The sequence below is a fragment of the Carassius auratus genome, chromosome 47, assembly GCF_003368295.1.
Source record: "Carassius auratus strain Wakin chromosome 47, ASM336829v1, whole genome shotgun sequence".
In the NCBI taxonomy this organism is placed as follows: Eukaryota; Metazoa; Chordata; class Actinopteri; order Cypriniformes; family Cyprinidae; genus Carassius; species Carassius auratus.
Window position 1 is genome coordinate 6,523,931 of NC_039289.1, and position 12,315 is coordinate 6,536,245.

The window sequence follows — 12,315 nt, forward strand, 5'->3', positions numbered from 1 at the left end:
CTATCTCCAGTGGTTTCCATGGTGAAAACATTTGGTTCTGCCTGCCAGCGATCCTTTTTGACCCCTAAGGGTAACCTTTGGCCTAAGGGGTCATGGCCAGGGTCAAGAGGTCAGGAGTGGCCAGAGGGCGATGGAGGCACTTCTGTGATTGGCTCTCTTACCAGCCCACATATTTTTTCATTTTTAGACTTTCCCTCAATTCTGCAGAAAATCCAACTAGAAGACTGTCCTTTATTTCCTACAAATAAACAAATCTCATTTGAACATTGTGAGCATTTGATTACTCACAATGTGTGGAGGATGAATGCATGAATGCAGATACCGTAGCATCGATCATATTCCCTGTGGGTGAGTGTTTGTATGAAACTTCTTGTTAAGAGCTACGATATCTGCTTTGTATCACCAACTGGCCTATTCAGTTCTTTCACACCTCATTCTTTATCAGTTGAAGAGTAACGGCAATGAAGTGCTTTTAAAGATAGTAATGCGTCTCCTTCCTCAGCCTCACACTGAAAGGACTTCATTTCAAGTCGGCGTGCATTAATGGCGTGAACTAAATGGCCGAAACATAATGTAAAACCTGGCAGTCACATGACAATAGCCATCCACAGTCCCGTAATTCATCCTTCGAATGATGGGTCGTCAATATTGATTCATGAGCGTAATGGTCGTGGACTGATAGAAGGGTAGGATGGGGGAAGATGAGTTAAGAGAAGATGGAGAGAAAGAGATAGAGGAGGATAAAGGGGGTGCAGAGGTGAAGGTGGACGCTGAGTGCTTGTAGATCCGGAGGAGAAGAAAGAATGATGTATCCCTAACAAAGACACCAGGTTCCTGGGCGATGGTTAGTATTTAATGCAGGTATCTGCTGTTAATACAGTTATTAAAGAATATTCTGAATTATTTTGCATTACAGTGTCATTGTTGCACCTATTACAGCTGTAATTAATTATAAAAGCAATGACAGTGCAAGGCAGCAGTGCAATTTATGTTGTGCTTTAGTATTGCTTAGTATTACTTGCTCTTTTTTGTTTTAAATTTAATACTGTTAGATATGATCTGAAAACACCTTTTGAGGTACAGTAAATAATGATATATAAGTTCAACATTTCATAACATCATCTACACATTTTAGGTGAAAGATAGCAAACAACAGCTGAATCTAATATAGATAGGCTCATTTAGTCATATGATTTTTTTTTTACTTGAATAAAAACAGATGATTTAGAAACAAAAACATTTGAAAACATTTCAAAAACATGAAATAATTTTTTTTTTTTTTTTGCTGTTTAATAACTGATTACATTTTAGCAGTTATGCAATTATTTATACTTTAAAACTTAATATTTATATCATATTTTATGTAAATTGGTGAATACGGTGAATTTCTATTGCACGCTAAAAGACATAGAAAGAGCTTTAACTTGACCAGCATTTCTACATTCTCATTACCATAGGTCAAATATATATTCAAAGGAAGCATCCCTCATATACAGGTTAACAACCTCAGGTCAATCCACTGCTATTACATAAGATCTCTGAAGGACTCTTAAAAGGAATTTTAAGAGGAGCACTAACCCTAAGCTCCTGACCCCACTTATAGACACTTCACTTCCTTCCTTCCACTTCCTGTTCATCATTCTCTCCATCTAATTAAAACGGCTGTGTTTATTGCTATTGTTATTCGGTGGTTGTCTGTTATCCCAGTTTCCATTTGGTTAATTTTTGATCGTTTTTATTTATTCTTTTTAACAAGTAATACATTTGTCTAACAAAGTATGCATAGCTTTCCCAAACAAAGTTTTAATAATAATAATAATTACGTGAAATACCAAACATTTTAATATCAACATTATTCTGCAATGCAGAAGTAAGCTTTTTTTATTTACATAAAATAATAAATAAAAACAATGTTATAGCAAATCAAAATATTGTTTTGCTTTCATACAGGTAAAATAACTGGCAAACATGACACCGAAGGACTGTGCTGTTAAAAATAAGGCACTTTTGCACAGCCTGAAGAGTTAACCAACAACAGTTCACCATTACGGTAAGAATGAACTGGGAAACAGGTTAAGAGGTTAAGAGATGTCAAGACTCTTGTAGAGGAAAGAAGGACTCTCCAACACAAGGACTAACACCCTACAGGACCTCTTGGCTGATTAGCTGCAGTGCCCTCAACTAAAGAGGCTCATGCAATCACACACACATTCAACACGATGGCAATACGACATGCCGTGGCACACAAGAGCCCTTTTTCCTAGACATTGCGATATGACACTGTGACACCTCTGTTTCTTGTTCTTCCTCACTCTGTCGAGAAAGCTGTGACCGTAACAGCCAAAGCCGACTCTCTCACATGAGCGAGCAATACCACGGGGTGTTCAGCTGAAGGTATGGATCTCATACACTATTACTAGTGGTGTGAGGAGCCCGGTGGTCTCTCATAGAAAGCTCTGATGCTACAGAAATGGATTTCTCACACTTCAGAGAAGTGATGGGTATATGGACAACAAGGTGTCAGCTCATGTACAGCTGTGATTCACACTACATGCTTTCCTCTAGCAGTTTTCTAAAATACAAATATTCTAAAACATGTATATTTAAAACAAGTCACAGACTAAAACGAATAACTAATTCTGTCAAATTAAAAACAAAATTATGTAATTTGTTTTAGGTTGAAAGAATGAAATGTCACTAAGTTTTCTGGCCACTTTCAATTACTGATGAAGAAAATAAAGATTCAATTGAGGAGAAATAGCATGAATTATTGTGCCAAGTTAAATGGATCGAAACCTTTTTTTTCAGTGTAATTTCTTCAAAGAATGTGGTCTTTCAAGGTTATGACAAAAATAATTTGAAAGCTTTGAAAAGCGATACAAGGAATTAATGTGTCAAATATCATTGGAGATAATGTGGCATTTACGGATCCATGTAGCCAGTTATTCTGAAAGGTCAACATCTATGGCCTTCTAGGTGAGTAGCTGGAGCCCAAAACATTTTAATATACTGAGATACTGGTACCTTCATCTTTTAGCAAGTACTTCAGCAAAGCTATACTGGCTACGTCCTGGACGCTTATTTGAAGAAACCCCCTTCCTCGACCTGAGACTAATGACTGGGTAAGTACCAACCGTGGAGGAGTGAAAAGCTTGCAAACAAAACTTTCATATCTATGTCTCCAGGATTTTTGATTCAATGTTTTAATCGATGAGGCCCGCAGGCCAAAACAAAAAAGGGAGCGAGATTAAAGACCTGCAAAAGTAGACCCGCAATATTTATCAATCCTTCTTCCTCTGGGCTGTGATGTAGAAAATCCGAGGATGCAGGGAATGGTTGACAGTGATAAAGAGAGGAAGGAACAGATAGGGTTGTTGGGGTGTGGATGACGGTTCTCGACACCTTCGCTCGGTTCCTTCGCTTTCCCTCTCTCAAAAATGTTTTTATTAGCCCTGTTAGGTTGCAGTTTGCCTAACTGCAAATACACACAGCAGGCTTAATTAAGAATTTTTGACCAGGGAGACTGTCAAGTCCGGAAACATTAAGGAGATGAAACCAGGTGTCATAAAGATAGATGGACACAAAATTGGAAGGATGAGGGATGAGGAGAACAGAAAGAAGGGAGGGGGAGGAGTGCTTGTGGAGTACAACAACGAGGTATTCTTCTGTTGCTCTGGGCGTCCAATTGAGATGGGGAGGAAAACATTGGGACAAATGATTTTTTATGCATTAACAGCCTGGCGGTGGAGAGCAATAACAAGGACGAGATCGCTGCTAAAATGTTTGACATCCTGTGCAGAGATCAATGCAAGTCCAGCTTCACGCATTAACACGCCATACACACGTATCACCACACATCCGCCTGCGATACCGGCTCAGATAACATAGCCTGCACCCCAAACACTGCAAAGTGCAGTCAAGGAAAAATCAGTTGGAACTCCCCATCAAATGCGGAGATAAAGGTGTAATAATGATTGTGATTTTATATTTTAGGTGTTTATGATTTTTTTGAGTTAGTTGGTGAGGCGGACACATTTCCTACAACGAGTTAGACTAAAAGAATACTTAAAAGGATATTTACATAAAAATGAATATCGTCTCTACATTTACACACCCTCGTGTTGTTCAAAGCCTGTATGAATTTCTTTCTTATGTGGAAAACAAAAGACATTAAAGGACTGTTTTGTCCATAAAAAGAAAGTCAGTGGGGTCCAAAACAACATTGGACACCATTGACCCTATTGTACGAAGAAAAAAAAAAAGAGGCATTTTTCAGAATAACTTATTTTGTGTAGTAATTCATACAGGTTGAAAACAACATAAGAGCTAGTGAATGTTCCTTTGTGGACGATTCGACCCTTTAATGGTCTAGAAAGAAGAATGAAGAATTAAACAGAGCAATTCCAAGCAAAAACTGACGCTCCACTGATCATGTACTGGTTACTCCACTGCACACCTAAGATCATTTCGTCCTCACTCTTAACCTCAACATGGTTCCTGACACAACACATACACCTTCACATGTCATCTTTGGACATAAGCTATGCTCTCCTATGATCATCTTCACTGCCTTCCCCCTAAACTGTTAGCATATTTTGATGCCCCCTGGTTATCTGATGTTCTCCATGAAAGATCCAAGCGCAAATCCAGAAATCCTACTGACTTAATGTGTATCAGTCACTCCTCTCTTCCTTCTGTGCTAATGTGTCCACTACTAAAAGGACATACTACCATAACAAAATTAACAATTTATCTCACTCGCATGGTTTTTAAAACATTTTCCTCACTCCTCTATCCTCCCCTACCCCTTCCTGCATCAACTCTATTAGCTGACGACTTTGCCACGTTTTTAATAATAAAATTAAAAACATCAGAGCACAATTTTCCACACCACAATCTGTCAAGCACATCTTACCATCATACATAACTCATTCACATCCTCTTCACTTTCTGAGGCAGAAGTCTCCAAACTCATCCTTTCTAATAATCCTACTTCTTGTCCGCTTTATCCTATGCCGTGTCATCTCCTTCAACCCATTTCTCCTGCAGTTGTACCTACACTAACTCTCACATCATTAACATATACCTTCACACTAGTGTTTTTCCCTCAACATTTAGACAGGATTGTATAACCCCACTACTTAAGAAACCCACTCTTAACCCATCTCTTTTAGCAAACTATAGACTGGTTTCCTTTCTTTCTTTCATTGCAAAAACTCTTGAACTGTGTTCAACCAAGTCTCTACCTTTCTCACACAAGACAACCTCCTTGACAGCAACCAGTCTGGTTTCAGAAGTGGACATTCATCCGAGACGGCCTTGCTCTCAGTTGTTGAATCCCTAAGATTTGCAAAAGTGTATTCCAAATCTTCAATACTTATCTTGCTGGATCTGTCCGCTGCTTTTGACACAGTTAATAACCAGATCCTACTATCAACCCTACTGGCAAAGGGCATCTCAGAAACCCGGCACTCCAGTGGGTTGAGTCTTACCTATCAGATAGGTCCTTCAAAGTCTTTTGGAGAGGTGAGGTATCCAAGCCGTAACATCTAACTACTGGGATGCCTCAGGGCTCAGTTCTTGGACCACTTCTCTTCTCTGTCTGTGGCATCAGAAGGTTCTGTCATTCAGAAACATGGCTTTTCATACCACTGCTATGCTGATGACACTCAACTCTACCTCTCATTCCATCCTGATGATCTGATGATAGCTGCTCGCATCTCAGCTTGTCTAACAGACATTTCTTCCTTGATTAAGGACCATCAACTTCAACTCAACCTTGCCAAGACAGAAAACATTTTACCATCCAGCACATCAACCATAATTCCTTCAAAAACAGACAGAAACCTTGGAGCTATGATTGATGGTCAGCTGAGTTTATCAGACCAAATTTCTAAAAGTGTCCGGTCCTGCAGATTTGCTTTATTCAACATCAAGAAGATCAGGCCATTTCTTTCGGGAACATGCTTCACACAGCAACAAGATACATCTTTAATGAGCCAAAAAGAATGCACGTCACACCTTGATTCAGTAATGTTTACTTATAAAACCACCACTGGCTCTGCACCCTTTTACCTAAATTAATTACTTCAGATTTATGTGCCCTCTGAACATCGCTTGATTGTGCCATCCCAAAGAAACACAAAATCACTTTTACGGACTTTTAAATGAAATGGTCCCTCCTGGTGGAATGACCTGCCCAACTCAATCCAAGCAGCTGAGTCCTTAGCCATCTTCAAGAATATAAAAACACATATCTTCCATCTTTATTTGACCCTTTAACTTTAGCACTCACTATTCTTATTCTATTCTTAAAAAAAAAAAAAAAAACACTTGTCCCTTTTAGACTTGCACTCTATTTATTTGCTGCTTGTTTTCTTAAACAACAACAAAAAAAAACTAACACTAGCTTTCTAATCTTTTTCCATTCTGTTTTCTTTTCATTTATTAAACAATTAACAAAGGCAAAAACACCTCTAACACTAGCTTTCTCTATTGTTTTTCTATTCTATCAGATTTTTTATTATTATATTATTAAAAAAAAAACTTGCTACGTGTACTGTGTTAAGCTAACGGAGACTTGTTACAGCACTTTGTATCATTGCGCTTTTGTTGACTAAATGACTAAATGTAAATGTAAAAATTATTTCATATTGGTAGACTTTGACATGGTGCCCCAGCAGACCCAACAGATTGTTTTGGCAACACGGTTTAAGTAGGCAAACTATGTCCTGTGAGTCAGGCAATCCCACAATGCAACAGAGCGGTTTCAAAACAGGCAAGCATGAGGAAACAAACAAGATCACCTGCTTCCAGTAGAAGCATTCATCTTCTAAAGAGAAGATTTCAAAAACCTGCATTTCACAGTCAGCCCCCACCACTTTTCTCTTTATACCTCGTTCGCTTTCTCTCAATTCCCCCAACTGCATCCAATGAAAATCAATAACCTATTGATCAGTTCCCTCCATTTCCATTATGCCCTGACGACAAAAGAGCCTGCGATTGTTGCAGAAAAATTATATGCTTTTGCAAATGACTAACTTGCTAAATTCATGGTGTACTTGAATGGGATTGTCTGGTAAAAGTTCAGCACATGTCAAATCACTCCAAGGAATTGAGGACGCCATGAGGAGCAAAGCTGATGAAGATGACTGTGTGGTGTCTGGCGATTCAAGGATTTTATTAAAAATGGAAAAAACACTGTATTTTAACACACTTTTCTGCTTTAATGTCGGCACCCCCTTCCTTACCCCCATAAAACACATCCAAAGACTCACTCACTCACACACAGCACAGACAATGCTACAGGCAAAATCAATATTTAGAGAAAGAAAGGGAATATTTTTAGCCGTGTTTGATACAAAATGTTTGGATAAATCATGACTGTGGTAAACGAAGGGAATCTGAAATGGAAAAAATAAAGGATGCAAAACAAAGAGATAGAGAGCATCTAGAAGATCCCTAGAATAGAAACTGGAGATTTCGGCTGGTCAGCTTTGAGGGTCACTGGGACATCATGCAGGGCACAGCTCTATTATACACAGTATGTACATGTTGATGTGCAGACCTTGGGGTAGATGGGCTATATAAATTGATGCCAATGAAAACCAAGCAAAACTAAATGTTGAAAATATATATTTACATATATTAATGCTGATAAATAGGCCAGGAACAGAAATGATAGGGGTCTAGGAGCAAGATTGAGAATTTATATTTATGAATTTATTAATAACACAGAAGGATGACACAGTAAATTTATATGGCCTACAGTTAGAATTTTTTTTTTTTTTTTTTTTTTCTTTGATACCCCATGTTCTTTTTTGGAGCATGAAACTTTTGGACCCCATTGACTTACAACATATAAGCAAAACTAAAACTTCTTCAAATATCTTCTTTGGTGTTCTGAAAAAGAACGAAGTGGATGGAACTACATGTGGGTGTGAAATGACAATTTTTTATTCTGTGTTAACTATCCAAAAAAGATTCAGCCAAATATTGGCCTTTAATAATACCAAGAAAAACACAATTTCTAACAGCTTTTCCTTTCATGTAACACTTCAAAACCACACCAGGTGAAATCTCTACTTTTTATTTTTAACATTTTGATTTGGTCTAACATTGTATGTCTTTAGGCTATACATTTTCCTACATGTTTTCATATAATTTGCCGGTAGGCCAACAGCTTGTGTCAAGGAAGAGTATTTTGGGCGCTAAGTCCATATAACTCCCTTGCCAATGCCAATTTGATTGATTACTTCCAACGTTGAGCGCTGTCAATCAGCGCTCAGTCCACCTCCTATTGGCTAAAGAGGTCCGTTGATCCAATGACACCTGCTATGATTGGACAAATAAAGGGAGTGGGTGAAGACATTGATTTATCTGCGGTATTAGGAGATCAATTAATCCCAATTGTGTGTGCCAGGACAGATAGAAACCAGTGTCTTATTGCTTATGGCTTGTTTCTGCATGAGGAAGATAAGGATAAGGAAAGTCATCGCTTTTCAACTCATGCAAACCGCTTCGACCTTAACTATTTCAATGCAACCGCCGGAAAAAAAAACATTTAGAGCAATCTAAAACGCAAAAAAAGCAATAAGAAAGAAAGAAAGAAAGAAAGAAAGAAAGAAAGAAAGAAAGAAAGAAAGAAAGAAAGAAAGAAAGAAAGAAAAGGACTGGACAACGGGTAGGGGTGGAGGGTGCTGATTCCTACTTTTCAGTTTAAATAAAGATTGGCGCTGGATAAGGGCCATTAATGGAGAAATCAGACAGGCCCTGCTATGTAGGACAAGAGCTGACTGCAGGGAGGTGAGTGGAAGGATCAATACAGAGTCGATACACTCAACACTGCTCTGTGCAGACACACTGCGGGTGTGAGCGCGTGCGCGCGTGCGGCGGGGTGGAGCGGGCATCTGTGTGGACCTGACCAATCGGGATGAGAATTGTGAATTGCACGTAAAAAAAAAAAAAAAAAACTCAGTTGGAACCTATTCGAGGCAGGTGCACGGACAGTTTTAAGGTCAGTCAGAAAATGGAGGCGGTAAATGTTTTTAGCGGCGGCAGGTAGCTAACGGAGTACGGAGACAGCTTAAAGATTGCAGTATGAATTTGGCCGCAATTTCTCCCCCTCTCTTTCTCTGGGTCACTCTCTCCTTTCCCCCCTCACTCTCACCGGAATTGATCGAGTATGCCTTTTCAATCCATCTCTTCTTCGCCTGTCGCCTAGCAACCGGTGCTTTCTCGGCTGTGGAGGCTGGGAATGTTTTTTCCCTCTCTATTTCTCTCTAAAGCCTTGTACTGAAAGCCGAAGGTGCGCGCATACACACACGTAGCTACACATATATTGATGACTGTAAACTCACTGCTCTACCAGCAGTAATATAGCAATTACATGCTATAAATGAAAACAATTCACAACACATACAGTATGTTGACTTTGCATAATTGAATAGGATTATTTTAAAACCACAAAACTATATAGGCCTACGTGTTGTTGTTTTTATATATAGGCCTACGGCTTTTGTTGATCCGAAATTCAATTTGGATATTTATTTATAAATTATGAAATAGTTAAAGCAAGCTTGTTTCAAAGTTAGACTACCTACATTTCTAACGCAAACAGGTGCATGGAGACTGCAAAATGTAATTTTAAATCTTAAGTGCAGACAAGAAGTGAAATATTAATAAACAATCAATACTAAAACATTTTCAATCGCGGTTATCAGTTTCAATTAATTTAACTTTAAGGATCGATTACTGATGATAGCCAATAAAAATTATAATTTCCTAATTATTAATTCTGGTTGAAGAGTTCATCGTTACTAAAACAGACCTACTAAGGTGAAAAGCAGTGAGCTGAGGTGTTTGACACCATTGCGTGGTGTTGTGGATTGTCGACATTTACTCAGTGAGCTACAACCGTCCATCAAATTAGATAAATTGCGCTTGAAGATGTTTCTTTTCATGGCCTTAGCAGTTGCAAAAGTCTAATACAAAATTACATTACATTATTTGTCAACACACCTTACTGTGGCAAAACTGAAAAATTACTGGAAATAAAATATAGCCTAAATATTAATATACAGTGCAACCATAAAGACTTGTTGCATATGAACTACTTTTTTTCTTGCAGCGTTTACAGACTTAGGACAATGTAAAAATAGTTTTCATTCGGAAAAATTAGAGGTCAGATAAAAAAGGAAAGTATATGACATCTGTGAAACAGCCTACAATAATCGATAGGCAAATCGATCATATTTAAATGATGCTGGCTATCCGTGAGACTGAGAAAGCAAAGACATGGGTGTTTTAGAATCTGTATTATTCAGTGTGCAGCTAGCCTATATATTATATATTAAAATAATATAGCCATATTAATGGGAAAAGAACAAGCGAAATAAAACAATAACAAAATAATAATAGTTTATTTCTGTTAATATGGAAAACACAAAGTGAGTGTAAAGTGACCTATTTTATTCAAAAAAATAAGAGTGCGTGAAGTCTTATAATAGTGATCTTATGATGAGGATTTGGCCCACAACAGACTTTTCGGAGCTGAAACTCAGTAAAAGCAAAACGTAAGATAGCCTATAAATAATGTTTTTATAAATACTCTAAACTAAACTATTTAGTATATTTATTATTCATTATTTAAATGATTACAAACATAGTTAAAGAAAGCACATTTCTAAAATGTGGATTCAAATAGGCTATATAAGTTTGATAACAAACGGTTTTAAATGCCGCGTTTGGCTGAAATGGAGTGTTTTTCTGATGGAAATCTTTATATGGGTCCCTGAGATTTCTGCCATACTAATCGATCAGAATGCGGATATATCGATCAGAGACCAGAGCCATAGATCACATGCCCTCTTTCTCAGAGCATTTTCAAATACACAGGTCTCTAAATACACGGAACACACTGAAAATCCGTTCCACGTGCAGAGCAGGGCTCAGTCTGAGAAGAGGATATTCTTATCATCGCAAGAGAGACTTCACAGACTCACCTTACCGCAGAATGTATTTAACGTTCGTTTAAAAATGTTCATTTATAATTCTTTACAAAAACATTTGTTTTGGTGGTTTAAAGACATAGAAATCTATATATTTCCAAAAAACAAGAACTTTCATATAGCCTATCTAAACAGCTAATTATTAATATATTCTGCAAAATCTATAGTTTTTTTTATTTGAAATAATGTATTCGATATATTCAGCTTCTGAATATATCATGTCAAGAGATATGTGATATCTATATCGTATGCAATGCAATAGTTGTTCGGACAGAAATTATAATCTTTTTAAGAATAAATAAAACTACAAGAAAATATGACGTTCCAAAGAACTTGTTTATAATTTAAGTTAAAACGACATTGCAACTAAATATTTTGTCATTGAGTTCTACTTTTGTGCTCCATGTTTTAAGTATTAAGGTAATATAAGTGTTTCCTCAACGATGATTCTATCAAAACGTCAATTATTTTTTAAAACAAAGTTTTAAGATGGAGTGATTTGAGGTATTACAGAGCCAAATCTTGAAGACTTTATTGTCCGATAAGAAACTAAATTTCTCCATGCTGCAGTGGTCAGTTTCAGCAGGACTGCTTGAATTCTGCCAATAAACCGATTCAAGTAAATTTACTTTAGGGTGTGATCGATCAGCTAAGTGATAATAATAATGCAGTCAAGCAAATTTGAGTCTATCTTTGTCACACTTTGTAACAGAAACTGATCAAACCCATAGAAAGATTACCTAAACCTTTAAAGCACACTAAACAGAAGCCATTTAATCAGCAGTACACACTATTAAATGAACAGCTTCCCAATCGAATGACAGGTTTGAAATGCAAAACTTAAGGAAATAAATTGATTCAATACACATAATTCATTTAAAGAAATTTATTATAAAATAAATAAATAAATAAAAAACTTCCAGAAAAAAATAAAGTGTTCGTTTGAAGTTCGGAGAGTAAACATTTCTGTTGTACTTTTATTTGTTAAGTGTGTTCTTTGAATATAGGTGTCATTCGATTTAAAAAAAAAAATAGTCATGATTATTGGAAGGCTTACTGCAATTTAAAATAATATCACAATAATTTGCCATTATGGCCGTGATAACTAATTTTCAAGAGTTTATTTCTGACCAAATTTTCCATCATAAATGTAATGTGTAAATTGCTTTTGTTGATTTTATGATATGAAATGTACAGATGCATCATTATAATGCAACCAGTGGACACACTTATTATTAAGCAATTGTGTTTGTAGACTCACACCCTTAGAAATGCAAAATAAAATATTGAGTCTCTATGGCTTTTC